A 25,650-nucleotide genomic window follows, 5' to 3' on the forward strand; every position below is an offset into this window, starting at 1 on the left:
ATCTTATTAAGAAACATGATAAAATGAAAATGAATACAACAGTCTGAAAATGATGGATTAATATCGTTTTTGAAAATTCCTTGTGGAATTTACACTCTCAAATGACTGATGATAACCACACACTGTAGGGTGATATGCTGCACTGTGAATATACATGTAATGAGGATCTTAACATTGCATATGAGCTTTCAAATTTGCAACACAAATCACACATGAAGATGTGACATGTGCCCTCTCCACCTTCACACGCATGCGCGCACACACGAACACACACACACACACACACACACACACACACACAGAGAGAGAGAGAGAGAGAGAGAGAGAGAGAGAGAGAGAGAGACAGAGCACTGTGTTCTCTTGGTATTGTAATTCAACTAGCGTGAGTGGTTTCTGATACGGAGAGAGTGAGTCAAATGCGAAAGAATCAAAGTGTGTCAGGAGGAGAAACAGCTAAGGATAATAAGAAACTGCAGGGTAAAAGATAGGAATTCAGTGGCAGAGACAGCTCACCTAGGTGGAGGTAGGTTAGTTTCTTTTAGCATATTGAGGGGATGTGGGAAGGGGTACATGGGAGGCAGAATATAAGAATCCAACAAGAAAATAATGTGGATGTAGCTCAATAGACTATAAATTTAAATATAACTAAAGACATTGAGAACTACTGAAAATGATGTGGTGCAAAGCGGAGGGTGGAAGTTGGGAACAAACGTGGAGATTTATTTATTTAGGCATTCGTGGACATTTTAAAAGGTATGGATCTTTTCAGTTGCGTACATTCATATATTTATACAGTTTGTTGTTACATGTAGTTAAACATATTAAAAACAAAGATTCCAAGACCTACCAAGCGGGAAAGCGCCGGCAGACAGGCACATGAACAAAACACACAAACACACACACAGAATTACTAGCTTTCGCAACCGATGGTTGCTTCTTCAGGAAGGAGAGGGAAAGACGAAAACCCACATCCTTTCATCCTTTCGTCTTTCCCTCTCCTTCCTGAAGAAGCAACCATCGGTTGCGAAAGCTAGTAATTCTGTGTGTGTGTTTGTGTGTTTTGTTCATGTGCCTGTCTGCCGGCGCTTTCCCGCTTGGTAAGTCTTGGAATCTTTGTTTTTAATATATTTTTCCCATGTGGAAGTTTCTTTCTATTTTATTTACATGTAGTTAAACATTGTGACATATAAGTTATTTACAATCATTTTTGCTCCTTATCAAAATATTGTGAAACAAAAGCTATTTACTATCATTTTGTAGTAAGGAATTCACTTATAGTGTAAAAACAGTGTTCCTGCACAAACAATTTAAGATTTTTCCTAAAGCGGTACATGTTTTCTGCTTCTTTTATTTTCTGTGGTAGTTTATTATACAGTTTTACACCTTCATACAAGAAGCTATTTTGAGTCTTATGTTTATTCTTCCTGTCTAGATGAAGACAGTGACGTGTTGTTGTACTATAGTTATGAAAACTGCTATTTGTGCTATAATTTTTTATATTTTTCTTGATGTACACTATGGTTTGGAATATAAATTCACAAGGAACAGTTAGAATTTCTAACATTTTGAAAAGTTCTCTGCGGTGGGCCCGCTTGATTGATTGATTGATTTGTTATAATTCTTACTGCTCTCATTTGCATTTTGAATACTGTTTGTAAATTCTGAGCACTGTTTCCCCTGAATATAATACCATAACTGATTACTGAATGAACATAACTAAAGTATACAGTTCTCAAAAATTCTCTACTGCATGCAGATACAAGGACTCTAAGTGCATAACATGTTGTGGATATCTTTTCCGAGAGTTTCATATCATGTTCATTCGACTTCATTTGGCTGTCAATGTGCAACCCTAAGAATTTTATTGTAGGTATATCATCTATGGAGATGTTATCTAGTTTTAAATTTAAGGGACTCTGTTTTCTGTTCATTCTAAAACATATTGTATTTGTTTTCTTTATGTTGAGACCATTTGTGAACATCCCTCAGCACTTCAGTACAATTTCCCAACATTTGTGCTGGTATCTTACTGGTGATTACTATGTTGCTATCATCCACAAACAATATCTTCTCTCCATGGCTGATATGTTGCGGTAAATCATTTATATACACCAGAAATAGTACAGGGCCTAGCACACTTCCTTGAGGGACCCCAATATTGATATATTGTGGCTCAGATATATGTTTGTCAATGTACTTTGATCCACTGGAGACTTGTATGATCTCTACTGACTGTACTCTGTTTTCTATATATGAACGAAACCGTTTGAGAACCACTCCCCTTACTCCCAGTGCCTCTAATTTATTCGACAGCTTCTGGTGGTCAACTGTATCAAATGACTTAGACAGGGCTAGGAAAAGGCCAGTTACATATCTGTTCGCATCTAGTGCTATTAAAACTGTTTTTGTAAATTGTGCTACTGCAGATTCTGTACCTCTACCAGGCCTGAAACCATGCTGCTCTTTGCAGAGGAGGTTGAATGACAAAATGGTAGATATCGAAATAGACGACAGAGGGATAGAGAAACAATTAAAATCGATCAAAAGAAAAAAAGGCCGCTGGACCTGATGGGATAACAGTTCGATTTTACACAGAGTACGTGAAGGAACTTGCCCTGCTTCTTGCAGCGGTGTACCGTAGGTCTCTAGAAGAGCTTAGCGTTCCAAAGGATTGGAAAAGAACACAGGTCATCCTCATTTTCAAGAAGGGACATCGAACAGATGCGCAGAACTATAGACCTATACCTCTAACATCGAGCAGTTGTAGACTTTTGGAACATGTATCATGTTCGAGTATAATGACATTTCTGGAGACTAGAAATCTACTCTGTAGGAATCAGCATGGGTTTCGAAAAAGACGGTCATGTGAAACCCACCTCACGCTATTTGTCCACGAGACTCAGAGGGCAATAGACACAGGTTCCCAAGTAGATGCCATGTTTCTTGACTTCCACAAGGCATTTGATACAGTTCTCCACAGTCGTTTAAGGAAGAAAGTAAAAGCATATGGACTATCAGACCAATTACGTGATTGGATTGGATTAAAGAGTTTCTAGATAACAGAATGCAGCATGTCATTCTCAATGGAGAGAAATCTTCTGAAGTAAGAGTGATTTCAGGTGTGCCACAGGGGAGTGTCGTAGGACCGTTGCTATTCACAATATACATAAATGACCTTGTGGATGACATTGGATGTTCACTGAGGCTTTTTACGGATTATGCTGTGGTATATCGAAAGGTTGTACTGAAATGCAGGAGGATCTGCAGCGAATTGACACATGATGCAGGGAATGGCAATTGAAGTGTAATGTGCTGTGAATACATAGAAAGATAGATCTCTTATCATTTAGCTACAAAATAGCAGGTCAGTAACTGGAAGCAGTTAATTCCATAAATTATCTGGGAGTACACATTAGGAGTGATTTAAAATGGAACGATCATATAAAGTTAATCATTGGTAAAGCAGATGCCAGACTGAGATTCATTGGAAGAATCCTAAATAAATGGAAGGTTACACTACGCTGGTCGCCCACTGCTTGAATAATGCTCTTCAGTGTGGGATCCGTATTAAAGAGGGTTGATAGAAGAGATAGAGAAGATCCAATGGAGCGCAGTGTGCTTTGTTACAGGATCATTTAGTAATTGCGAAAGCTTTATGGCGATGATAGATAAACTCCAGTGGAAGACTATGCAGGAGAGACGCTCAGTAGCTCGGTATGGGCTTTTGTTGAAGTTTTGAGAACTTACCTTCACTGAAGAGTCAAGCAGTATATTGCTCCCTCCTACGTATATCTCGCAAAGAGACCATGAGGATAAAATCAGAGAGATTAGAGTCCACACAGAAGCATATTGACAATCCTTCTTTCCACGAACAATACGAGACTGGAATAGAAGGGAGAACCGATAGAGGTACGCAAGGTACCCTCCACCACATACCATCAGGTGGCTTGCAGAGTATGGATGTAGATGTAGATGTAGTATTTACTTAGGTAGCTCAAAAGCCTGTTTTTCATTATTGTTTCTATCACTTTGGAAAAGCATGACAATAGGGCTATTGGTCTGTAGTTCTCAATGTTTTCTACGTCACCTTTCTTGTGAACTGGTAAAATTTTGACATGCTTCAGATAGTCAGGGAAGCAACCAGTTTAGAATAATTCATTTATGATTTCTGTTAGGGGAGCTTCGATACCGTTTATGCATTTTTTCAGCACACACACTGGGATTTCTTCTAAACCTGCCGAGTTTTTGTTATTTAATTGCATTACAACATTGTATACTTCCTCCTCAGTAATTGGAAGCAATACAATTGGGTTTGCTATATGCTTCTGTTGATTAGCACCTTTTGGAAAAATTTTCTGTAAGTTTGTTGTAATACTGCTAAAGTAGGTATTCACATAATTTGCTATTTCTTTCGAGTTACTTTCTAAGTTTTCCTTGTTCCTGATTTGTGTGTTTGTACCTCTCTGCTTCACAGTCCCTGTTTCTTGTTTCACTACAGCCCATGTAGCTTTAATTTTATTATTGGGTAAATTTATGAACCTATCATTGGCTGATTTTTTTGCAGTGTTGCGTACCTTCCTGTAGATCCTTTTGTAGTTTCTGTAGTAGTGCAAAAAAACTGGATCACTATTGTCCTTTTTAATGGAGTTTAGGTATTTACAAGTTTGAACACTTTTTCTAATTCCTTTAGTAATCCATTTGTTGTGGGTGGGTGTTCCAATGGGAATTAATGCTTTAGGGAGTGTTTCTTCAAATTTTAATTTAAACTCAGACATAAAATTGGAGAACTTGCTATTCACTTTAGTTTCTATGTACACTCCTTCCCAACTTTCATGTGCTTACTTCAAGGAAAACTCTTGCAAAGCTGATGGAGAGTAAACTCTTTTATATACATGCAGTTTTGATTATTTTTTAATACAAGCTTTTACTTTTATAATCTGACATAGATGGTCAGACAGTCCCAGGTTTTGACAAGTACATCACAGTTTTCTCTGCCTACATCTGTAGCTACATGGTCATTGGTCGATGATGAATGTGTGGTTATTCTTGTTGCACAGTTGACTAGTGATGATATACCAAAACTATGTAGGATATTCATAAATGTGTTACTGGTGTCATCTATTTTAGTTGTATTTATGTTAAAGTCCACACTCAAAAGGATATTATGTTTCAGAGTCAATGCTTTGTATAAGTTTTGAAAAGAATACCTCTAAATTACCACTGGGAGAATGATATACACATAATATAGTTAGTTTTTTGGGCATATTTATAGCAACTATCTCTATTTCTGATACTTCAAAGTCTTTGTCTACACTTAGCATGATAATATCATTTCTGACTTTAAATTCAATGCCATTCTTAACATAAATACATGATCCTCCACCTTTCATTGTTTTTCTGCAATAAGAACATGCTTGGACATATGAGGGTAAATTAATATATAAGATTTAACTTTCTTTACACCAGTGCTCTGTAATACAGAGAAAAGTGCTGTCTAAGATTTGTAATTCGACTTCCAACTGTTGCACTTTGTTTTTAACACACTGAATATTTTGGTGGAGTACTGTTAGACATTTAATGTTACTTAGGTTGGACAGGGTCTAGTAGAGGATGAGGCAGTGCCACCTGCTTAACTGAAGAGTATCCCTTATCTATGCAGATCATGGGAACTGCATTTAGGTGTCTCTATATGACACTATTTGTGAATCAACAGTTGAAGTCAACAATGTTGTGTTAATATGCTCTCCATATTGCAATTACTGTACTATTAAGATGAAATCCTACCTTTTTATTGGAGTGTGTAAAATATAACATCTACATCTATGATATCTCCCTACCTTGCAACCAACTGAAAAGTGTATGGCACAGGAGGCTTCCCACTATTACACTTACTAAGGCTCCTTCCTATTCCATTTACATATGAAACAGAGGAAATGATTGCTTGTAGGCCTTTATTTGCACTGTAATTAGTCTTGTCTTTGTGTTCCTAAGGGATTGAAACATAGGAGGTTGTAGAAGCTTCCCAGATTCTCACTTAAATCTGGTTCTAGAAACTTTGTAAGTAGGCTTTTACATGATAGTTTGTGTCTAGCATGAAGAATCTGCCAGTTCAGTTTTTCCAGGATCTCCATGGCACTCTTCAATAGCTCAAACAAATCTGTGACCATTTCTGTCGCCTTCCATTGTGTATGATCAGTATCTCTCATTAGCCTATTTTGGTTTAAAATGCATGAAATAATGTTGTACTTGTGGAAGAGACAGAGAGACCCTTGAATATTTCAGACTGACTACATAATGGCGAGGCAGAGATTTTGAGAAGAGACTCTAAACTGCAAAACATATCTAGGAGCATATTTGGAAGCTGATCACAATTTTTTTGGTAATGAACTATTTATTAAAACTAAAGAAACTACAGAAACATAGGAAATTAAGTAGATAGGGCCTGGATAAATTGATAAAACCAGAGCCTATTGATAATTCCAAAAGGACCACTAAAAAATAATTGAATGAAACTGGGGAGAAGACTGAAACACAGCAAAGGGTCAACTAAGCAAAAAGACAAGGCTCACCGATTATAATGTCTGACATTTTTAAAATTATTATGATTGGTAGGATTAATGCAGTTTCTACATAAAAAAAAAACAGAAAGATTACAGCAATTAAGAAGAATCGAAGGGAGAGTAATCCTTGGATAACACATACAATATTAAATTTACCTAATAAAAGGAAGAAATATAAACATGCAGTAAATGAAGCACACAAAAGGAAATTCAGATATCTAAAAAATGAGATTGACAGAAAGGGCAGAATTGGTAAAAGAAGTGGGTAGAGAAGAAGACTGAAGAAGCAAGCATGACTACTGAAATTAAAGAGACCCTTGGAGAAAAGAGAAGCAGATGCATGAATATTAAGAGCTCAGATGTAAACCCCATGCTAAGCAAAGAAGGGATGGCTAAGAGATGAAAGGAAAACAAAGAAAGGCTATACAAGTGAAATTATCTTCAAGAAAATATTATAGAAGAAGAAGAGGAAGTAAACAAAGATGAGATGGGAGGTAAGATACTGCAAGAAGAATTTGATAGAGCACTGAAACATCTAAGTAGAAGCAACATCCCTGCTGTGAACAACATTCCCTCAGAATTATTGAGATATTTAGGAAAGCCACCATGATAAAAACATTCGACTCAATAAGCAAATTATACGAGACAGGCATAACACCCTCACATTTCAATAAGGATGTAATAATTCCAGTTTCACAAATGGGGGTGCTGACAGTTGTAAAGATTATTGACGTATCAGTTAATAAGTCATGGTTTTAAAATACTTCGAAGAATTATTTACAAAAGAAAGAAAAATTGGTACAGGCTGACCTCAGTGAAGATAAGTTTGGCTTCTGGAGAAATACAGCAAGACACGAGGCACTAATGATCTTCTTATTCACAGAAGAACATAGGTTGAAGAAAGGCAAATTTACATTTATAGAAATTGTAGATTTAAAGAAAGGTATTGACAACATTGACTTGACTACACTCTTTTCAACTCTAAAAGTAGTTGTAAGTGAAAATGGAAGTTTCAGGAGGTAAATATGATTCACGAGAAGATCATGGCAAAAAGAAGAGGACTAAATCATAAAGTATCTCCAGAACTAAAAAGTATTTATGAGTATACAACTCAATAGGCAAAAGAATATCTACAACTTGAACAGAATTCAGACTGCAGTTACACAAGTCAGAGGACGTGAAAGGGAAACAGCAGTTAAGAAGTGAATAAGACATGGTTGTAGCCTACCCGTAATGTTATTCAGTAAGTATATTGAGCAAGTAGTAAAGGAAAACAAGGAGAAATCTGAGAAATGAATTAAATTTTTGGGAAAAGAAATAAAAACTTTGAAGTTTTACAATGATACTGTAATCCCGTCACAGACAGCAAAGGACTTACGAGAGCATTTGAACAGAATGGATAGTGTCTTGGAAAGAGGTTATTTAATGAAAATCAACAAAATTAAAACAACCATAGTGGAGTGTACTCTAATAAATTAAGCAATGCTGATAGAATTAGCTTAGGAAATGAGTAGGCTGACCAACCATCCTGAATTTTGTGAGATAATCCTACATTTTGATACATTATAAAAGCCTCAGATTGGTCTCACACAATGTTTTTTAGACACATTTTCATTTTTTTTTTTTTTTTTTTTTTTTGCACATGTATTCAGATTTCAGATGATTTGCTTATCTGATGTTACTCATCTTAGCTTTTTGATTCTTGGTTCAGCTGTTGTATTTGTAGGCAATGTTACACATATTAATTTAATCTGTTGTAATCTGTAGTTGTAAGTGAAAATGGAAGTTTCAGGAGGTAAATATGATTCACGAGAAGATCATGGCAAAAAGAAGAGGACTAAATCATAAAGTATCTCCAGAACTAAAAAGTATTTATGAGTATACAACTCAAAGTGGGAAATGAATGCACCATTCTTGGCATCATGTGCAAGTAGTTGGTTCAAACCCATATGTATAACATGTAATAAGACATTTAGTGTTGGTCATGGAGGTATTAATGACATTACTAAACATGTGAATGAGCAAGAACATGAAAAGAATGTGAACCTCTCAATCAAGAACAAGACAATAACTTCATTTTTGGGTCAAATTCTGAAAACAGCCGGGATCAGGATAAAGTTACAGCTTCTGAATTGACCAAGGTGCATCACAATGTTCCACACAATGCACCTTAGCATTGTTACAATTGTGACTCAAAATTGGAGCCTATGATATTTCCAGATTCAGAAATTGCTAGGAACATTTCTCTGGGAAGAAAAAAAGCAAAATCAATAGTTACCAATGTGCTTGCACCATTATCAATAACTCCACATATTAGAGACTTTGTTGACAGAAATGTTTTAGTCAATAGCAAGTGGTGCCTCTAATTGTGGACACACTAAAATGTTTTCAGTTATCACTAGGTATTTCAGTTTAAAGAAACGTAGTACAGAATTATTATAGTAACAATCACGAGTCTGCGAACACTATTTCTGATCCAATTAGAGGCAGATTAACATTGCACAATTTAAGTCTCATTACAACTTCTTCATATTCTGCTGGCAGTGCACATGTCAACTTTTGGAATAAATATTCAGCATATATTTACCCTGTTATGAAATAAAAATAATTTTTTTAATCCCAAAATGTTGCTCAGCTTATAAAATTCATAGTGTATCTATGTTTGCAATTGATCAACTTCAACTTTTTGATTTAGAATTTTTTATTACAACAATTTATAACTATTTCTCTTGCCACTCAAAAACAGTAGTGGGCTTGAAGCAGTATTTTGAATTTTGTGATACTGAATGTATGGAAACTGCAAGACATTTATCCAGCTGTTGATACGCCACTCCAATACTTTTCAGTCATAAGATATTATTTTGTAACACAGGGGAAGAACTGTCCAGTAGCCATACAAAAGTTTTTCCAGGATGTATTTAGAACACATTGTTATTTGTTGTTTTTTTCATAATTGTCTAAAACTGTTTCATGTTACTAAGGAGTCCTTAGATAGAGATAATCTGTTGGTTGCTGAAGTGTTTTCTATATTGGAATCCATTAGAAATCAGTTAGAACAATAAATATCAGATAGATTTTTTGGGCTCAAAACTATGACTTGTCTTAATCTTCTGACAGGAAAAAGTATACAACTAATGGAGTTAACATTGTTAACACACATTAACATATAGTATCCTAATGTATAATATTGCAAAGATTCGTTAAGTTTACCTCACACCATTGCTTAATGTTTTCAGTTTAACATAAATATCAAGATTACTGTTCTAGGTATTCATTTACAGAGTAAAAACAGTGACACAACAAATGTGACTTCATGGCTTTGCTAAATTTTATGTTGCCTTTGTTGGACTTAACACTAGTGGGAAGATTGTTGAACAGTTGGAGGCACATGTTTAAAGCCCCCTTTTTACACAGTTGAGCGTTTGTACATAAAACATGCAGATTTGAGTTTTTCCTGGTGTTGTGTTTATGTATTACATTATTTTTTACGACTCTGGAGTCAGTTGGACTAAGTGGTTTCTGAAAAATTTTAGAATCTTGAGAATGTGGAGGCAAGGCAGTGAAGGGATTTCCAAATTTCTGAAGATGGGTTTGCAGAAGTCTCTGGGTTTGCTCCCAGTAATAATCCTCACTGCTCTCTTCTGGATTTTGAATGTGCTAAGGGCAGCTGGAGAATTTCCCCAGAATATCACACCATATTTTAGATGGGCTTGTATGTGATGGTTAATGTTTTCAGGGTAGCACATGATTTCAGTACACTCAATACATCACAACCAGTACTAATTCTGGCATTTATGTTTCCTGTATGTGTATTCCATTTCGGGTTATCTTGAACCCACAGACCCAGGAATTTGAAAACAGTGTCAGTATCTATTGGCTGGTTATTTACGGTGACAAGTGGCTGAGAGGAATTTGCATTTTGTGTTGTGTGAGAGTTCATGGAAGTTGTCTTTCTGGTGTTGATAGTTAATCTGTTGATTTTAGCCCAGTTGCTGAGTTGTTCAGTGGCAAGTTCACAGATTTTTGCACAGCCTCTGTATTCTCCCATTTGAGCAGTACAATTGTGTCATTAGCAAATATTATTGTTTTGTGTGCCTCCACATTCTGGTTCAAGTCATTAATGTACAGGAGGGAAAGTAGAGGTCCTAATACTGAGCCCAGTGGTACACCTTGCTTTACAGTTTTATTACTTGATAGTATTTTGGTTATTGAGTTCGTTTGTCTATTAGTGTATTTCATGCTGTCCCTCTGCATCTGATTGGTTAGGAATGAAGCAATCCAATTGTTTGCAATTCCTCTGATACCATAGTGTTCTATTTTTTCCACCAATATTTTGTGGTCAACAGTGTCAAAAACCTTTGACAGATCTAGAAATATGCATTTTATGGGTTGTTTTTTATCTAAGAGATCTAACAGCATATTTATGCACTCTTATACAGCAGTTTAAGTAGATTTGTTGCTTCTGAACCCATGTTGAGCTAAACTTAGTAAATCTTATTTTTTTCAATGATGTCTATCAGCTTTTTTTGTACATTATTTTTTCAAAAACTTTAGAAAAGCAAGATGAGATTGAGATAGGCCTGTAGTTATTCATATCTTTATTACCACCTTTTCTGAAGACAGGAAGTGCTTTAGAAAGTTTCGGAGCTTCAGGGAAAGTACCTGCCTGGAAAGAAAAGTTACAGAGGTGTGTTAATGGTTCCGCAATTGTGTGTGCACAATTCTTTATGACAGCTGCTGGGATGCCATCAATTCCAGCTGAATATGAATTTTTTTAACTCTCTGAGGGCTTTTGCAACATCCTTTCCAGTGACTTTGGTAATGAAAATTGACTCTGCACATGTGTGATATTTTTGGTTTGCTGGTTGGTAGTTTGTGTTAGGATGATTTACACCAGTTTTTAAGCTATGCCCATAAAGAATTTGTTGAAAGAGTTCACCACAACTTCAGGATTAGAAAAAGACTTCGTATGGGCACGCTCAAAGCAGAGATTCAAGTGGAAATAAATTATAATGTAGAGTGTAAAGACTTTCTCAATACAGTTTTTAATGAAAAGGAAATTTTTGCATGTGCAAGAAACAACAAGAAATATTCTTTTAAACATAAACAACATGTATTCAATTTGTAAGAAATAATATAATATGTATGTTCCCAAAAATAAAGCAGGTCAAATATGTTTATTAATTTATAATCCTACAGTAATTTAAGTACTGATTTTTATGTTAACTAATATTAAGTTGTATTTGTGGAAACCATTTTTTTTTACAAATAAGTGAAAGAAAAGAACTTAACTGTGGATTTAATTTCATGTCATTATTGTGTCCCTCAAAATCCTGAAATGTCCCTCTTTTTAGGAACTCTTGTCCCTCATCCTATTGAATCAAATCGAGGAAAAAAGAAAATTGATGGCATATTCTGAATCGCCAAGGAACTAAAATTTACCATTTGCTTTACATATGACTAACTCTCTGTAATCATCAAGTTTTGTTGTCTTAGTGATTACAGCTACCTCTCAGTGCCACTGATGCTAATATCTACATCAGTCATTTTTGTAGTGGCACAAGAATAAAATTGGGACAATACTCCTGGATTTTCCTTTGCAAAAAGAGTATGGGTATCAAAAACAGGGTTTGGCATTTACACATTTGCACTGCTACCTTCAGTTTCAGTTCCTGCATCATCCATTAGTGCTGGACACTACCTTTTGCACCACTGATGGTCTTTACATATGTCCTAATTTCTTTGGGTTTTCTAAAAAATTTTCAATGAGATTTTGTTACCGCAGTCATGAAAGACTCCACACAATACATTGTTGTTGTTGTGGTCTTCAGTCCTGAGACCGGTTTGATGCAGCTCTCCATGCTACTCTATTCTGTGCAAGCTTCTTCATCTCCCAGTACCTACTGCAACCTACATCCTTCTGAATCTGTTTAGTGTATTCATCTCTTGGTCTCCCTCTTCAATTTTTACCCTCCACGCTGCCCAACAATACTAAATTGGTGATCCCTAAATGTCTCAGAACATGTCCTACCAACCGATCCCTTCTTCTAGTCAAGTTGTGCCACAAGGTCTTCTTCTCCCCAATTCTACTCAATACCACCTCATTAGTTATGTGATCAACCCATCTAATCTTCAGCATTCTTCTATAGCACCACATTTCAAAAGCTTCTATTCTCTTCTTGTCGAAGCAATTTATCATCCATGTTTCACTTCCATACATGGCTACACTCCATACAAATACTTTCAGAAATGACTTCCTGACACTTATATCAATACTTGATGTTAACAAATTTCTCTTCCTAAGAAACGCTTTCCTTGCCATTGCCAGTCTACATTTTACATCCTCTCTATTTCGACCATCATCAGTTATTTTGCTCCCCTAATAGCAAAACTCATTTACTACTTAAAGTGTCTCATTTCCTAATCTAATTCCCTCAGCATCACCCAACTTAATTCGACTACATTCCATTATCCTCGTTTTGCTTTTGTTGATGTTCATCTTATACCCTCCTTTCATGGCACTGTCCATTCCATTCAACTGTTGTTCCAAGTCTTTTGCTGTCTCTGGCAGAATTACAATGTCAACCTACTCTGAACTTTTCTTATTTTCCTTTATTGCTTGCTCAATATACAGATTAAATAACATCAGGGAGAGGCTACAACCCTGTCTCACTCCCTTCCCAAGCACTACTTCCCTTTCATGTCCCTCGACTCTTATAACTGCCATCTGGGTTCTGTACAAATTGTAAATAGTCTTTCGCTCTCTGTATTTTACCCCTGCCACCTTCAGAATTTGAAAGAGAGTATTCCAATCAACATTGTCAAAAGCTTTCTCTAGTTTTACAAATGCTAGAAATGTAGGTTTGCCTTTTCTTAATCTTTCTTCTAAGATAAGTCGTAGGGTCAGTATTGCCTCACGTGTTCCAACATTTCTACGGAATCAAAACTGATGTTCCCCGAGGTCGGCTTCTATCAGTTTTTCCATTTGTCTGTAAAGAATTTGCATTAGTATTTTGCAGCTGTGACTTATTAAACTGATAGTTTGGTAATTTTCACATCTGTCAACACCTGCTTTCTTTGGGTATGGAATTATTATATTCTTCTTGAAGTCTGAGGGTATTTCGCCTGTCTCATACATCTTGCTCACCAGATGGTAGAGTTTTGTCAGGACTGGCTCTCCCAAGGTTGTCAGTAGTTCTAATCGAATCTTGTCTACTCCCGGGGCCTAGTTTCAACTTAAATCTTTAAGTGCTCTGTCAAACTCTTCAAGCAATATCATATCTCCCATTTCATCTTCATCTACATCCTCCTCCATTTCGATAATATTGTCCTCAAGTACATCGCCGTTGTATAGGCCCTCTATATAGTCCTTTCACCTTTCTGCTTTCCCTTCTTTGCTTAGAACTGGGTTTCCATCTGAGCTCTTGATATTCATACAAGTGGTTCTCTTTTCTCCAAAGGTCTCTTTAATTTTCCTGTAGGCAGTATCTATTTTACCCCTAGTGAGGTAATCCTCTACATCCTTACATTTGTCCTCTAGCCATCCCTGCTTAGCCATTTTGCTCTTCCTGTCAATATCATTTTTGAGATGTTTGTATTCCTTTTTGCCTGCTTCATTTACTGCATTTTTATATTTTCTCCTTTCATCAATTAAATTCAATATTTCTTCTGTTACCCAAGGGTTTCTACTAGCCCTCGTCATTTTACCTATTTGATCCTCTGCTGCCTTCACTATTTCATCCCTCAAAGCTACCCATTCTTCGTCTACAGTATTTCTTTCCCCCATTCCTGTCAATTGTTCCTTTATGGTCTCCCTGAAACTCTGTACAACCTCTGGTTCTTTCAGTTTATCCAGTTCCCATGTCCTTAAATTCCCACCTTTTTGCAGTTTCTTCAGTTTTAATCTACAGTTCATAACCAATATATTGTTGTCAGAGTCCACATCTGCCAATGGAAATGTCTTACAACTTAAATACTGGTTCCGAAATCTCGGTCTTACCATTATATAATCTACCTGATACCTTTTAGTATCTCCAGGGTTCTTCTTTTATGATTCTTAAACCAAGTATTAGCTATGATTAAGTTATGCTCTATGCAAAATTCTCCCAGGCAGCTTCCTCTTTCATTTCTTAGCCCCAATCCATATTCACCTACTATTTTTCCTGCTCTCCCTTTTCCTACTGATGAATTCCAGTCACCCATGACTATTAAATTTTCGTCTCCCTTCACTACCTGAATAATTTCTTTTATCTCATCATACATTCTTGACAGTGAAATACGTTAGATTCAGTACCTTCCTATCAATGTTTTGTTTTACTGTTATATTCTGTTTCTTTAGAAGTTTCCTCATATGATCATATATCATGGAGGGTACCTCTCATAATGATCGATCATACTAGTTAAATATCTCTCCAGTGCATTGTCAACTATTCTTTTAACCTTAAGAAACAATTGTACTACATGTTCCAGAGTTAAATATTCAAGGGAGAAAACACCTAGGAGGAATTCAAAATTTCTTGCTACTTCTCACCCAAGTAGTTCTAAGTTCTTTGCACTATCAAACAAGTAAACGTTTTTGTAAATTAATTACTTTGTGAAAAGGATGTTTCATTATACTTAAATTACCTATCATCTCAGTGGTTCTTCAATTTGTTACTTGATGGAAAAGTTTCACTTTGTGTGATGCAATGTTCAAGGGTTTTCAATTCATGAAAATACTACTCATTTCTAATATCACTATGTTCATGTTCTATATAAAACATAACCACAATATGATTTTGGGACATGTTTCTGGGTCTTAAACTTGGTTCGATGGGCCATTGCCTGAAGACATTATTGTGAGTTCATGGTTAGAACAGACACAGGATGGCTATTACATTCACCAATCTTTAGAATGTTTTTGCACAATGACAAGATGTTCTAACCTTGTCTGTGTATGAAAAATAGGGAAAAAATATGAGTCTGGTGAGAATGTTACAATCTACTTATCAATTTTCCTTTTAATTAAGTGATTGTCCTTTATTTTGGAGAGTTCATTTGAGACGCAATTGTTTGCAGATTCTTGGCCTTGCAAACAGCGCCTGCAGTATTGAGAATTTGTTGTGAATATTTCCAACTTTTAACAGAAGTTACATCCTGTTCTTTGTTCATAATAATTACTTACAGTTTGATTAATGAAAAGCAATTAACAGAACAAACCTTTCTAAGATTAAACTATTCACAAGCCAGTTGGATGCTCTCTTAAATAATTGTAAATAACTAATCTGTTGTATGTAAGGAGAGTATTCATTTGTAATGTGGCACGTTCTTTAAAGGACTGTGTATTGCATTGAAAGTAAAGTGTTATTATATCTTTCACGTTCTTTAAAGGACTTTGTATTGCATTAAAAGTAAAGTGTTATTATATCTTTCATGTACATGTGTCATTTTCGTAATTAAGTAGATTAGAAATAGTGAATTTTTCTGTATGTGTAGCATGTAGCAATCAATCAAGTGAGGTGAGAATAATTTTTTACAGTTATTAATTATAGTGGGATTTCACTACAAATATTAATCAGTATATATTTATTTAGTATGCTTGTTTATTATTTCAATTGACAGTTAGCATTCTACAATTATCTTGCATTTTCGGTGTGGTAAGGACTTTTAATCAAACAATAATGGAATGAGCAAGTAATAGTAATGTTCAACCACTGATGGAAGAGTTTGGTCCAGTCAGTCCACCTCAGCTGAATAAGGTCACAATAATGGAAATATATCACAGATTGGAGATGGGTGGTAAACTGTTTGAAGTAATAAAGCAGGTGAAGAATGAGCTTACCAAGCACGAGCCGGTAGACATACCCACCATCTGCAGCATTAAACTATCCCACTAAGGAGAATCCACTGAATATGCCAACTAGACAGGTCAGCCAATCTTTGTACCACACAAGATTTGACATGACGGTTGTGGAGCCACTCACAACTTTAGCCAAGGTAATTTCCAAATTTCAAATGGTGCAGGTGAGTTTGCCTGATGCTAGGTCTAAATAAATGAAGAGAATAGGCAAGATCAAACAGGTGCAAGAGTACAGTCAGAGACAGTTAGTCAGCTTTCTGAATGAGTAGCAAATCTTTCCATTCAGTAAGAGAAGACTCATGTTGATGTTGACTATGCATCATGCACTGCTACTGATGATGCTCAACTAGTTAAAGATATTGATAAAAAGGTGCAAGCCACTGCTAACCTTATTTCAATAGAGAAGATTTACTCTGACAAAATTACGAAACTGCAGTTGCATAATGTGAAGGAACAGACTGGTAGTGACTTTCTTGAATGGTGCAATGTCATTAATGAACAGAGGACATCAGTAAGAAAATAACTGAGAAGTTTGGGGTGCAATGCATGACTATGAGTCAGAGACACATGTATCATAATGAATGCCTGTGTTGTTCTGATATCTGATTGTACACATAATGGTCACTCTGATTCAACTGCAAATATTCACCTCATGCATTTGGTGCACTAAGGGTAGTTTCTACTTATGGAGGAACAGCTGCTTAAGATTTGTCAATTCCAAGTGTACTAACTGGAAAATAAAAGAATTCACTCTGTAATGTTCATATGGGAATTTTGTGGGGTACTCCCACAACCACAGACCGATGCACAAAAGATGGGGTTCATTAATGGTTACATACATGGTGACAGAGCTTTGTAGGCCACTGAAGTATTCAAATATTGCCACATGCATTCTGACTTTGAAAGGACATCACGTTGCATGCAGGAGCAATTAGGTAAAGAAGTTATCAATCTGGAACCTTCCTATTTTCCATATTGGAGCCTACAAAGAGGTTTTGGAAAGCATATTAATTAAACCTGGTATTGAGATGATTCCATGTCCTACCATGACATTATAAGTAACCTGAAGGCCATGTTGCCAATAGAAACCAGCAAAAAATTGATTCATGTCTCTGAGACCAACCTGAAGTATCCATATTGGTCTCAGATTCCACTGACTTGATATAGAAAGATGTAAATGAAAGATAGAACAGCCCACATATCAAGTCAGGAGACCCAGCACAAGCAACGTAGTTGTTATAATCAATCTAATGACAACTTTGGGGTACAAAATTATACCCAGAATCAACAGAATGAAAATGGCTATGGCAATAGTTACAGTAATAACAACAGACTGAAATGAAACATCATGAGTGAAGGTTTAATCCTGATTACATGCCACCTCATTAACAAGCAGTGGCAAAATAACCAACCACAACAGCAGAATAACAACAATTGGTGGACTCATTGGTGGAATCACCAACAACAACCCAAATGCAACAATGACTGGAGAAACCAGCCAACAATCACTACAGATGTAGACAACGATGGTAATTGTTCAATTGAACTGCAAACATAAATCTAACACCAACTGCATCTGGCCCTAAAATGTCTGGGCTGGGATAGGGGCTAGAAACAGATTTCTGGCAAGAGCTTTGCTCAGATATACACCCATGCAATACCAATTACACAACAATGCCACTGTCTGCCATAACTGCAATAGTGGAAACTGCCAGTCTTCATATTTCTGGATACTGGATCAGCAGTTAATGTTTTTTGGACAATTTTTATTAAAAAATTTGTGAAAAGTAGGGGTACCTCTATTCACAGTCTTGTGGCAGTTGGCACCCACTCAAAAATGTGAGAAAACAGACATGACTAGTGACAGTGGTGTTGGGAATATGACATTCATTTATTAGGTCAGATATGTGGTTTATTTACAGGTGTAATACTGAAGAGTGAACTGTCACATAGAAATAAACAGTGCTCTATTAAATCTTATAGAAAGTAAGTTGCTTATTAAGTGTTATGTAATTCCATAAAATGAGTGCATTTTCTAACAAGGTGATATCTTTTGAATGTTCATTTGAATATTATATGGAATAAACAGCTATGATTATTCGATTTATGTGTACATTTTAAGGCACTGAGTATGTTAATTGTTGCATTTGCTAATATATTTTCCAATACTATGCTGGACCTTTCTCATATTTAACCATATTATATGCAGTCTATTTGAAAATGTACTCACCTAGTACGATTTGAATGACCACTCATGTGGTGTCCATCTAGCTGGATCTGTCATCATTGTTTGTGAGTTTTGATCAGACATTTTTGATGGTGAATTGTGTTTATCTTGTTATCATCCTTACTGAGCTTGGTACAAGTATGAGCTGTTTTGTGGGGTTGGGTGTGATATATTGTCACTATGCAAGGTATATCCTTGTTGAGGACATATATCGTTGTCTCCTGAGATCCGCATGTGTGTACAGTAGTGGTGTCCCCCAGGAGCAGAGATTTCTGAATTTTGTAAGATGTGCAGTTTACTTGGTTCTTGATTAGAGATCACTGTGACTGATGTTCACACACACGAACTGAACTAGCGTGTGATTGGAGGTAGTCTCAACCAGATTGTAATTTGTAGAGGGTGGTATAATTTGTTAGCAGTGGCATCTCATATTACGGTAACTATCTGCACTGTCGTTATCACAGAGTAAAATACTGGTGCAGATGCTAAAAGTTCTGTGAACTGGTGTCAAGAATGTTTAAAGACTACAGCACTGCATGATCCCTGAGTTATTTTGTATGCATGTGTCACAAGTGACTCTTTGGTGAAGGAGGTGACTTGAATTCATGACCACTCTTGTTTATCTGTCATGGAACATTAAACAGTTCAGTGTGCAAGAACATTGTAAATCTCAGCTACTGTTGTCAGTGGATAGTTGCTTGACAAATGCTATATCTTAAATTGTATTGTTGATGCAGTAGCCGAGTGGGTGCATTGCTTGATTTACACTGATACTGAAGGCTCTCAGCAGTGCTCAGCAAAGGCATTGTGTGACTGCACTTGAGAGTTTCTTAACAGGTTGTGGTGCAGAGCTCAGAAGGATTATGACTACATTCTGACCTCCTTTCAATTGAGGTGGAGATTCATGGAAAACTGTCATGTTAAATTTGATGTTTGTAATAAGATTGATTAAATAACCATTAATTCCTGGATGGTGCTCTGCAAGTTCTTCCTTCAACTTTCCTTAGGGTCCTCACAGCACTCTCAATCACAAAATCTGCACTGATGACCAAGAAGGGCTACAATGTCCATTACCCAAGGTCCTTCAGTACCTTCCCTTCTGACTTCCATGAAGGGGATGTCACCTTCACCTTGAGATCACTAATTGAGGGATGATGATGCCAACATCCTGTTCTTTGAAACTGTGTTCACAATAACAACCTCCTCCACAAAAATTACAAAATGAAATCAGTATTGCAAATGCAAGCCATTACATCAATATTTATGTTTCCTGGATTACTGCTTGCACATTACAATAAAAGACCCACAGTATGTTATGTAAAACAACTGAATTTGTAATTACTTTCAAATTTTGATTGAATTTCAGACATACTTAATGTATTCTATGCATTTTTCAGGAGTATCCGTTACCTAAACATTAAGGATAACATTTCCACCTGAATAACCAATGTAATTGAAGGCTGGTAACTTCATTCAAGGTTTTACTTCAGTTATCCTTGAGACATTTACCCTGAATGGGGAAATGTTATCAGTCCTCCAATTCGAGGTTCACTAGTGCTAGTATATTGTGATGAGCATTGGAGCAAAGAAAATCAACACTGAGAAATATAGCCCTAGTGACTTAGTGTGGTAAGCAAACTTAAGCACATGTCATGCTAAGCTGCAAATTTCTTAAATTGACAAGGCAGAAAAAAACTTGGAATGCTACTCCAACACATTAACTACTAACAGTTAACATTAACTACTAACAGTTAACCTCAACTCCTTTTCGAATCTGAATTTCACCTGGTCCTTCTCCAAAACCAAAGCCACCTTCCTGGATGTTGACCTTCATCTTGTTGAAGCTCACATCCACACCTCTGTCCATATCAAACCCACCAACAAACAACAGTACCTTCACTTTGATAGCTGCTATCCATTCCACATCAAACGCTCCCTTCCCTACGGCCTAGGTATTCGTGGCAAATGTATCTGCTCCAGTGACGAATCCCTCAACAATTACACCAATAACCTTGACCAGTGCTTTCCTCTCCCGCAACTATCCTGCAGACCTTGTCCACAAACAGATCTCCCGAGCAATACATTCCTCCCCGTCCAACAACAATATTCCTACCCTCAGACCACACAGAAGCATCCCCCTTGTCACCCAATATTATCCTGGCCTCGAATACATCAATAAATTACTCCGCCAGGGATACGACTTTCTCAAGTCAACCCCTGGAATGAGATCATCCCTTGACAAAATTCTCCCCACACCACCCAGAGTTGCCTTTCGTCGTCCCCCTAACCTCCGTAACATCCTTGTTAAACCCTGCAATATTCCCAGACTACCTTCTCTACCCAGCGGTTCCTACCCCTGTAACCGACCCCGCTGCAAAACCTGCCCCATGCATCCCCCCACAACCACCTACTCCAGCCCCGCTACTAGGAAAACATACACAATTCAAGGCAGGGCCACGTGTGAGACTACACATGTCATTTATCAGCTGACATGCCTGCACTGCACAGCCTTTTACATCGATATGACAACAACTAAACTGGCTGAGCGCATGAACGGACACAGACGAACTGTCCGCCTAGGAGATGTCCAATACCCAGTAGCGGAGCATGCCCTCCAGCATAATTCTAGGGACCTAGGAACCTGCTACACTGTATGTGCCATTTGGATTCTCCCACCCAACACCAGTCCCTCTGAACTGTGGAGATGGGAACTTGCACTCCAGCACATCCTTTCATCCCGCCATCCCCCTGGACTAAACCTACGTTAAACAACCTCACTCCCATTTACTTTTCAGTCTTCTGCTCTTTCCCTTTCTTCTTTAGCCATTCATGCATCTTTCCATCCTACATCTTTATACTATACACCTCTTTACTTCTGTATGCATCCTCTTTGGTTTGAAGCTGGCACAGTACCTGCAGTAGAATATATTTGGCTTCCCTCTGACAACCATGCCTCCATCCTTGCTACCTTCCCTGTTTTCCTTTCCCTGTTGCTTCATAACCTGGGTTGTGAGTAACTAAATCCACTTTCCCTTCTTCCCTTTCTTTCCCCTCTCTCCTCCCTGATGAAGGAACATTTATTCCGAAAGCTAGGAGCTTAAATTTTCGGTTGTTTTTTGTGTTTCTATCGGCTGTACTGAGCTGAGGTAAGTACTGGCCAGCCCCTCTATCTCTTTGTTAGTAATTGTTTAACTACTAACAGTATATCACATACTTATGTTCTGGTAATTTGAATATGTGGACCTCATATCATTCTGTGAATAACAGTCCATTCTATACTGAATTGCTATGAAGGTGATGAAGAACAACTTTTAATATTCCAGATTAAATTACGAAATTATTGCACCAACTGATGTAGATTGAATGGTAGCAGAACTATTGAATATCTAAAGATAACCTTCACCCACCAGTGGACTGTATAATGTCCTTTTTATATTAATTACCTATTTGGCATTAACCAAAGTATAGGTTTCTCTGCAAACTGCTTCCATTCAGGTGTATTCAATCTGTCACAATGAGAAGAAGGATATTCATGTAGACTTCATTTTGAGTTAATAGCTAGAAAGGACAAAGGATTGCTATTATATTTAGCCATTTTTGAAAGTTTTTGCATGATAGTAAGTTGTGGTAATGCTGACTGTGTGTGAAGAATAGGGAACTAAAATATGAAACAATGGAAACTCCAGGTACAAATATCAACAGTGTAGGAAAAGATAGAGCACACCTTACTGTAAAGATGACACATTAAGTTGCAGATATGCACAATTAAGAGACTTATATATAATCCTTTGGCCACAGTGCTCATAAAAAAAAAGAGAAATGTACATCATTCATTCACACAACCAAGAACACCTCATGCACACATGACCGCCAACACTAGCACCTTGGGCCAGAATGCAGCAATCTGGAGGGGCAGGGTAGGGGAAAGGACAGCAGTGTAAGGGTGGGAGGAGATATGAGTTCTGTCTGGCAGACTGTGCAGGGACTAGAACAACAACAGGTGCAGTGTCTGGAGGTTGTCAGGCAGAGAGATGGGAAAGACAAAGTGAAAAAGGACAGGGGTAGGGAAAGATGGGTGGGTGCAATGGCAGAGGCTGCCAAACAAAGAGTGTGGGAGACAAGAATGGGGAGGAGGTGATAGGATAGAGGAGGTATAAACAGTTGGGTGGAGGATATGAAGGTAGTATGTTACCACAGGCTGAGGTTGCGATAGTTACAGGAGTAGAGAATGTGTTGTAAGGATAACTCTCACCTGTGCAGTTCAGAAATGCAGGTTTTTTTTTTTTTTTTTTTTTTTTTTTTTGGGTGGGCGTGGGGGGTGGGGGGGAAATGTCCAGATGGTCCATGTAGTCAAGCAGCCATTGAAATCAAGCATGTAATGTTCAGCTGCATGTTGTGCCACAGAATGCTCTGCTCTGCTCTTAGCTACATTTTGGCAGTGGCCTTTCATCCTGGTGGACACCTGCTTAGTCGTCATACCAATATAAAAAGCCGTGCAATGATTGCAGCAGAGATGACAAATGACTTGGCTGCTTTCACAGGTGGTCCAGCCCCTGATGGGATAGGATAAACCTGTGACAGGACTGGAATTGGAAGTGCTTGGTGGGTGAACAGGGCAGGTCTTGCATCTGAGCATCTGGGTATTCCAGGGGGGACATACTCGTGACAAAATGATGGGTTTGTAAGTGACATAGGGTTGGACTACAAAGTTGTGGAGGTTGGGTGAGTAATGGAACACCACTTTAAGAAGGGTGGGAAGGATCTTTGATAAGAAGTCTCTCATTTCAGGGCATAATGATAGATAAGAAAAGCCCTATAAAACTTTGATCACGTATCACCATGCCCTGAAATGACATATATTCTATCCAAGATCTTTCTCATCCGTCCTAAAGCAGTGTTCTGTCATCCACCCAACCTCCACCACATTATAGTCCATCCTTATGCCACTCTCAAAACCAACCACTTGTCACAAGTATCATATCCATGTGGAACACCCAGGTGCAATACCTGCTCAATCCACCCAACCAGCACTTTCTATTTCAGTCCTGTCACAGGTTTATCCCACCCCATCAGGCACCAGACCACCTGTGAAATCAGCCATGTCATTTACCTGCTCTGCTGCAATAATTGCACAGCTTCTTAGGCTTGTATGACTATCAACCAGATGTCCACCAGGATGGACAGCAATGACCAAACTGTGGCCAGTAGCAATGTAGACCCCCCTGTTGCACAACATGTATCTGAAAATAACATGTTTTGTTTTGAATGGCTGCTTCACTGCCTGAGCCATCTGGATCCTCCCCTCAATTACCAACTTTTCTGAACTGTGGATATGAGAGTTATGCTCATAACAAATCCTCCATTTTTGTGATTAACATAGCCTCAACCTATGGTAACATACTGTCACCACACCCTCCAGCAAACAGCTTCCAGACTAGGGGTTGTGTTGATGGAATAAAAAGTTGTGTAATGCCAGTGTAGAAACAGAGAATAGAGTAAGTAGGTGAAAGACGCGCACTAGTGAAGATTGAGGCCAGGGGGTTTACAGGAACATAGCGTATATTGCAAGGAGAAAAGATAGAGTTGCTAGGAAGGTTTGTAGATCACGTGACTACTTACACAGACAGGATGTTACAGGAGACGCCTGTCCTCGAACTGCAGTAGGTGGTGTTGGGAGGATGTATGGATATGTCTTGCAGCTAGGCCTATTTTAGAAATTTGAAACATGAGGCAAGGGGTTGGGAGTAGAGGTGGAGTAGGGATGGCCAGATATTGTGTAGGTCTGGTGGGCAGTGAAATATCACAACAAAAATAATCAATTGTTGAAAATATAAGCAACTGGATAGATAAAAAAGCAATGGTAGGAGAACACACATATAAAAGGCACTGCAGTTTGCTAGCTTTCAGATCCAGTGGCTCCTCCTTCTGGCAGAAGAGTTGAAGGGGAAGGAGAAGAAAGACAGGTGAAGGAAAAGGACTGGTGAGTTTTAGGAAAAGGGATAGAGTTTGGAATATGGACAAGTTGCCCAGAACCCCAACAGATTTACCAGACAGGTTGAGAAGGAAAGACTGATTGTTGGGGACTGCACCAGATGAGATTTGAAAACCTGAGTGTGTATATGTATTACTTCTCCCATCAGATACTGTTGCTGTACACAGTGGTCATGTATTGGAGTTGTGCTTGCATGAATATGTGAGTGTTTTCTACTTTATAACAAGGCCTTTTGGCTGAAAGCTTAAATGTATAGCAGCCTTTTTGTTGTGCCTGTCTGCAAGTCAACATTTCATCTGTAATATATCAATTATCCTTTTGAAATATTGACCATTGTTCCATCCTGGATTTTGTATGTAGTAGAAGTTGTCAAGCAGATGTTTAACCACACATGACCCATCATCTGAATCTCAACTTTTGTATTTAGTTTGTAGAAGCACAAAGATAATTCCATTAGATCATTATAATGAAACAAGAGAAGGAACACACTGAAGGAGAGGTGTACTGGCAGATTGCAACTGTGAGGGTTCACTGGATAACTAAGCTGGACATTTCTCACAAATGACAAAGGATTCACCATCATTTTTGAACCCCTCATATAATTATAATTATTTAGTAAGTTCAGATATAACAGATTTGATAGGAAATAATGAAATCATTGAAAGTAACATTATTATGAAGTTTGTAAAAGTATAGGAATCCTATACCAGTGGAAAAATGTATGTAAGAAATCCAGAACTAGATATCAGCTTATGATAAAAATGCAATATCTGTAAACAGCTGTAGTTTTAATGAATATAGAAAAGACTGAGTAATTTGTAATATGAAGAACTATGTAAAATTACTGTAATGTGTCTGCAGTAATTGTGCTTGTTATGATAATCAATAAAAATGTTTATTTTAAATTTTTTCTCTGACATAATTAAACAGTGTTTTGCTTTCACATTTGTATTTGGCACACTTTCAAGTTGCTCATACTGTGCTGCTATCTGGAACTTAGGACAGAGAACTTAGTGGTACAGAGACTGATTTT

General features: G+C 37.4%; 1 protein-coding gene across 1 annotated transcript in view; it reads right to left on the bottom strand.

The window, feature by feature from the left end:
• LOC126354816 (sodium-dependent neutral amino acid transporter B(0)AT3) overlaps positions 1 to 25,650 on the bottom strand; it is a 517,077-nt gene that overhangs the window by 40,394 nt on the left and 451,033 nt on the right. The gene's annotated exons all lie outside the window — the stretch shown is intronic.

Source organism: Schistocerca gregaria, chromosome 3, assembly GCF_023897955.1.
Source record: "Schistocerca gregaria isolate iqSchGreg1 chromosome 3, iqSchGreg1.2, whole genome shotgun sequence".
Lineage (NCBI taxonomy): Eukaryota > Metazoa > Arthropoda > Insecta > Orthoptera > Acrididae > Schistocerca > Schistocerca gregaria.